This window comes from Austrofundulus limnaeus, unplaced genomic scaffold, assembly GCF_001266775.1.
Source record: "Austrofundulus limnaeus strain Quisiro unplaced genomic scaffold, Austrofundulus_limnaeus-1.0 Scaffold1055, whole genome shotgun sequence".
NCBI classification, from domain to species: Eukaryota; Metazoa; Chordata; class Actinopteri; order Cyprinodontiformes; family Rivulidae; genus Austrofundulus; species Austrofundulus limnaeus.
Genome location: NW_013953457.1, coordinates 52,259 through 59,034, shown reverse-complemented (window position 1 = coordinate 59,034; position 6,776 = coordinate 52,259). Strand labels below are relative to the sequence as shown.

The 6,776-nt window shown below is 38.5% G+C and overlaps 1 protein-coding gene across 1 annotated transcript in view; it reads left to right on the top strand.

The window, feature by feature from the left end:
• Positions 1 to 872: 872 nt before the first annotated feature.
• Positions 873 to 6,776, top strand: part of dlgap3 (discs, large (Drosophila) homolog-associated protein 3) — a gene marked incomplete at its 5' end in the record, with an annotated part of 49,950 nt that continues 44,046 nt past the window's right edge. The window contains 1 exon segment of the mRNA XM_014030404.1: positions 873 to 946.

Genomic DNA, 6,776 nt, shown 5'->3' with positions numbered 1-6,776 from the left:
CATTAACATGAAGAAAAAACATTTGATGCATACAAAAAAACACTTGAGAGTGCTGAAGTGTGACTTCAGTGAACTTGCCATATTTAGCTTTGTGCAACATGTTATAGTGGGGACTAATTTTAAAGTCTTTCATGGCAGACAGTAGTGATGTGACGTTCACGAATGATCCGAATCTTTTGAACGGCTCTTTACAACAAACGATAGAAGCCGAGTCGCAGGCAGTAACGAGCCATTTGTAGTTTTATTTATTTTATTCCTCATATAATCTTTATTTTTTCATCCTTAAATTGCTCCGGCTTTGCTTTTTCACGGTAAAACAGGCAGAGCGGTGGAGAACAGAAGCTAACAGGGAAAGGGGGGAGTGGGGTTTCCGCTTGACAAAACACATGGTTCCACCCACGTAACGTGATGACATCATCACGTCGCCATATGTGATGATGTATTTCCCTACGTAATGACGTAACTCACACAAAATCGAACGGCTCTTTTTAACGGCGCTATGAAACAAATGGCTCCCCAAGATCCAGATCCCTTCAAAGAGCCGTTTATCTCATCATTAGCAGACAGTGTTTCTAAACAGAATAAACACAGAACAGACAGTCTACCTCCCATTTTTCTTTTACTTCAAAAAAAATCTGTTTTGTATTCCGGACAGTGCTTTTTTAAGTTAAAAAAATTAAGCTATTGGCGGGCCGGACAGAAGTCACCAATGAGCTGGATTTGGCCCGTGGACTGCCAGTTGCCCATCTCTGCTGTAAAGGAATGGCAAAGAGGTAGCACTAAATGCTTCCTGATGGGTACAGTATGGTAGAGAATTGCTGGAATTTATGGTCCCTTGATGTTTTTTTTTCCTTTCTGTTTTTTTTCTGCAGACGACTGGTCCTGAATTATAGTGCTGCCCTCTTCTACAAAAAGCCATGGAGCCCCGTTTCCTGATGAGACTGTGGTAAGTGCACCAGCAAACACACGTCTGAGTGCGTTTCCTATAGCTACTTGTCGTGTGTGTTCGTGTTCAGTTTAAATTCCATTTCTGTCTCGTATGTCCTTGAAATCATCCCCTGGAGGAATGTGTAGGGTGAATCTCTCAAGGATTAACCCACGTCAATGAAAAGGCTTTAATAAAGTGGGAATTAAAAGTGCATCTGCTCCCTACTTCCTGACCTATAGAGTGCTCCTTGGTCTTAAATTTGAAGCAATATCGACTGAGGCACTCCTCTGTCAATGTGTGGACTTTTGAAAGTGTTGCCCGAAGTTCTGACCTGAGCCCACTGGGAGAGTTTGGGTGGTATTTTGAAGGAGTGGAGTGGTGGGGCTGAGACACGTAGGTGATAAAGTCGTCACACGGTTGGCCGCAAGAAGTGAAACAGAAAGAGATGAGAGAAAGATGTCAGACGAGAGGCTGGCACAGTAGTAAAGTAAAAAATAGCAGGCAGGGCTGACCGATCGCGCTGGCCCGAGGTTGTACTGCTATTCTTAGACTCCCATCTCCTCCTTTTCCTCCCTCTCTCCTCCCGTCTTCCTCTCCGATCCTGTTATTGCTTTGACGTCAGCGTTCCAGTCCATCTGCTGTCTGGAAGTACTCTGGATGTGTTCTCTTTCAAATGGGTTCATAATGACTTAAGCATCTTCCATGGATCTACCGTAAAGGTTTTTGTCATTGTATTTATTTACCTTGCTTAATCACCTATTTAGCCATCAGCACCTCAGATCCAGTAATGCACTGCTCTTTTTTTCAGCCAGAGTTGGAATTTACCAAGCTCTGAATGCTTCCACTTAATAGCAGATGGAGTGAGAGCCTCTAAAAGACTAAATGCACTATGTGAGTGTGTGTGCTTTTTCTTGAATGAGAGGATGAATGGAAGGAGTTGTGATGTTCCACACAGATGAAACTGCATCGAAATGAATGTGGGGAAGACTTTTATGTTTACTGTAGATAAAATGGCTTTGCACTGTTGCTATAGTGATATGCATTAGCAAGGCTAGAAGGGTACAGAGTATTCAGTATAGCCGAGGTAGGAGGCTTCATAATTTTAAATCATAAAACAAAATGCAGAAAAAGTAATTCGCTGATTGTAAATATAAATATCTCACTTGGGGGTCTGCAGGTCCATCAGGATCTGTGCTCACATTCATGTCTCATGTTGGAATTATTACACCCAAGATGTACCTCTGGTCTCTGAAGGAGCGTATCATTTGGGAAAATCCACTTGACACAGATAGAGGAAATGACTCTTCAGAGGGGAGTTTCATTGCCGAACATGTTTTTTTATTTTTTTATTTTTGGTTAAAGGACGGTTTCTTTACAGCATAATCACAGAGATTTGCATGCTACTGGGGGCAGGAGGCAGAGCTCATCCCAGTTTGCTTAATAAAGCCAAGCTCCTGCAGGCAGAGATAAATCAGTTAACATCACCAACTCCCTGGAAAAGATGGATGGAAGTTGTTCAGTATTCAGATTGTAACTTTCTGCAAAGAGCTGAAGTTTACTGTAAATCCAGGTCAGTAAAATGATGGACTGTGGTCTCTACAAGTCTAAAAGGAAATTATTCCTATGTGTTCATTAAAGGGGACATGTTATTCAAAATCCACAATTTTTAGCCATTAAATACAGTATATTTATTTCTAAAATATTAGAGAAGGTTGTCTACAACCAGTTGTTGCCATTTTTAGAGGACATTGGTATCCCCGAGCTATTTCATTCTGGGTTTAAAGCCTTCCACAGTACAGAGAGTACACTTTTAAGGATTTCAATTTATTAATATTTGTTAACAGACTCCGGAAAGTTTGTTGGTTTTAGTGTTTTTAGATTTGTCCACTGCGTTCGACACAGTTGATCAAAGCATTTTAAACTCTCGTCTTGAGCGCTGCGTGGGCATTAGGGGTGTTGCCCTCATTTGGTTTTGGTCCAACCTGTATAATAGGAGCTTTTGTGTAAAAATTGACAACTTTATGTCTCCCATAGCTTCGCTTCCATATGGGGTGCCCCAGGGGTCAATCCTCGGCCCTCTTTTATCTGCCCTTTACCTACTCCCCCTCGGCTCTGTTTTTAGGAAGCATGATATTTTTTTTCACTGTTATGCTGATGATTGTCAGATCTATTTTCCCTTCGCACAAAACACAGTCCAACCCACACACTGCCTTAACAACATGAAAACATGGTTTTCTCTTAACATTCTTAGTGTATATGAAAATAAGACAGAATTTACGTCATTTGGACCGAGTTCCTATCTCTCCCCCAATGTAGATCTTGGCTCACTGTTTTTCTATCTCACGGACTGTGTCACCAATTTGGGGGTGAAGTTTGAATCTGAATTTAAATTAGAGAAAGAGTTCACCAGTGTTGTGCAGAAAAGTTTCTATTAGCTTCGCCAAATAGCAAAGGTGAAACCCATCTTAGAAAAAATCTGACATGGAAAAGTGAATCCACACTTTTATCACAGTTTGTCTTGACTACTGTAATTCAGTGTACAGGTATGTAGGCATTAGTCAGACCTCTCTTGCCCGCCTGCAGCTTGTGCAGAACTCTGCTGCTCACCTGTTAACTCAGACTCGTAGGCGCGAGCAGATCACTCCCATCCTAGTGTCCCTTCACTGGCTCCCTGTGCACTACAGAATTAATTTTAAGCTTTTATTTGTTTTAAAATGTTTAAACAACCTTGCACCGCCATTTTTATCTGAGCTGATTCAGCCTTTCTGCCCACCCTGCTGCTGTCAGTCCCTAAAACTGGGCTGAAGCTCAGAGGCGACAGAGCATTTGCTGTTGCTGCTAACAAGTTATGGAACAATTTACCCCTGAGTGTCAGACAGGCCTCCTTTCTTTCTGTTTTTAAATCTTTTTAAAAAATACACTTTTATTCTTTAGCTTTTAACACACTGTAACCTTGTCCTGTATGGCAACTTAAAACACACCTGTTGTGAACCTGGTGCGTTTCTTTTTTTGTCCTAACTTATTTTTGTCTTATTGTACAGCACGTTGGTTACCCTGTGGTTTTTAAAATGTGCTGTATAAATGTGTATGATTGATTGATTGATTGATTGATTGATTGATTGATTGATTGATTGATTGACTGATTGATTAATTTATTAATTGATTGATTGATTGATTTAGAGTGAACCTCTCTGGAAGCAGGAGAGGGGCTGGTGTGATGCGCCTTATTTGGATTTAAATAGACAACAAAATGAGTTGATCTGAGACAAAGGGGTGAAAGAGGGGCTTGTGAAGTTACAATAAGGAGGAATTCAGACCAAAGCATTGTACATTAAATTATCATGGTAAATACAAATGCAATATTGCAATACTACACCAAACGTAATGAACAATAAAGTTTTATCTTATCTCATCTTATCTTATCTTATCTTATCTTATCTTATCTTATCTTATCTTATCTTATCTTACATCGATCGTGGTGAAGAATCTGATGTTTCTTCATATTTTTCCAATGACTTAAAAAAATCTAAAGAAGAGTCAAAGTTTAAATACGTAGAGACTAGGGAGTTCCTTTTTGTTGTCACTTTCTGTTGCACTTCGGTTGCACCAAGTTAAAAATGATGCAATTTATGTGTCAAAATGTTTAAAAATATTCGTATTGATTAATTAATTAATTCAATTTCTTAAACAGTGTTAAGATGTTTTATTCCAATTTTTGTATTTGTGAGAGAAAACAAAGTTTAATATGTGATAAAAGTATAATTATCTAATACTTATTTGGTTTTACTTCAGAAAATGCAGGTCAGAGATCTCATACATTCAAACTGTCTATTGGAATTTTATCAGTCTATGTGACAAAAAGTTGATTAGGATTATCAACACTGTTTACCAATGACTGTGACGCAGAAATATCTCAATAACCAGTTGACAGATTTGAATGAAACCCTCAGAAACTAATCATTAGATGACCATTGATACTGATTAACCTTTAGAGTTTTGTCTAGTTGTGCAAACACAGTTGTGCTTCCTCTGTGCTCCGCTGTCAGCACACAGCGACTGGGCAAACTACTTCAAACAGAAGCTTTTCATGGCTGATGGGCACCAGCTCATTAGGAAACGCATTAGGATGTGTAGTTTAGTTTTGCACTGCTGTGACAAATTAGACAGAACAGAGCCTGCAGGAGAAAACGTTCCCAAAAAAGCTTTTCTTGATTATCTGCAGAGCAGCTACGAGGAACAAAAGAAAATACCTGTTAGCACGTCTTTATGTTTTTATGTTTTAATATAGGAATGATATTGTATATCAGACTTTTTAAATTGTACATGGGACTACACAGATCCTGCTGCCTCATATCAAAGTGGATAGTCTAAAGAAAGAAACATAGTTCATGTTTTCTGAGCCCGAGTAGGAAAATGTTTGTTGCAGTTTTTGTCACTTTGTGGTCCTTGAACAATAATTTATTCAAATGTTGAGAAGCAACAAGTCTCCTCACTCAAAGTTTCTTCAAAATAAGCATCCATGTTGGCTTTATCCTTGACTCAATCTTTATTTTTATTTTATTTTATTTTTTGTCTGATTTGTCTTTTTCCTCTCTATTGGGCTTTTTGCACCGTAAGGACTGGGTTCAAACCCAGGTTCTGCATGTTTGCATTAGCCTATGAATCGTTTACAATAACTAACATTTTTTTCACATGAGTTCAACTACAAAACAACCGTAGCAAGTTGCCAACAACAAGCTAACATTAGCTGTTTAGCTTACCATCTTTTGTTGTCTTGCCCTCTTTAGCGTCATAATGGTGAAAGTTCCGGTACAATCTTCAGTACTTTTCCTTCAAGCTTGATGTTGTTGTATCGCAAATGAAACTAAATATGATTTGCGTGTTTTTAATATGATGATTCCACATGGAGGTGGCTTTCTGCTCAAAGCAAACACAGCCAGTGTTGCTGTAGGAAAAATGTGTGTTGTTCAACACAACCAGTGTTGGCATATTGGGCAGAAACCAATCAGAAATTGGGCACCCAATATTGGTCTTCTTTTGAACACTTTGGACTGGAAAAAAAACAGCTTTGGGTGGATTGTTAAAATTTGGGTTACTGTTTTACCATTCTATCAAAATAATTGTCAATGTGCAGCAGAAAAGTAAAAGACTTTTTAATAAAATGCTCTGCCCTTGCACTCATTTCATTAGTTCATTTATTTTGAAATATCAAAAATATGTCAAACATGACATCATTGATGATTTATAGTTATTGATTATTCAAGTGTTACTATAAAATGTTGTTGGTCAATGTCAATTGTAAACGTCCCAAATGGGGTTAAAGAGATCAACTAAGCTACACTGAGGTGCGTTGACTTGACGCTGTGAGGCAGCATCATGCCGGATTTGGTAAAATACAAAAAAATTATACAGAAAGGAAGCTAAAATAGTGGATTGCACCTGTCCCGGAGGGTGACTCCAAAGGACAATGTGAGTGTTGTAAAACAGAAATCCCAACACAATTATTTTAATTGTAATGATTTTAAAATAACACGGTGAAGTAGGGGTGTGGTGGGTGGGTCGCTTCATTTGAGCCAAGGTTTTTGTAGACCTAGTTGCACGTTTCCTATATGAGATCTAGCACCACTGTCCCTGACTCTGAAAAGAACGTAGAAAAAAAGCATTTTATAAACTCAAACAGCAGCTAAATGTCTTGCAGGACATTTAATAGTTGAAAGGTTTTTTAAGTCACCCGAGCTAAAAACTCACATTTAAAGAGCAACTTACCCCAAAATTAACTTTTTTTTAGCTGATAAACTGTCTAGAATGTGTCTAAAATGTTATATAGTACTGTTTCTGTGCTAATTTT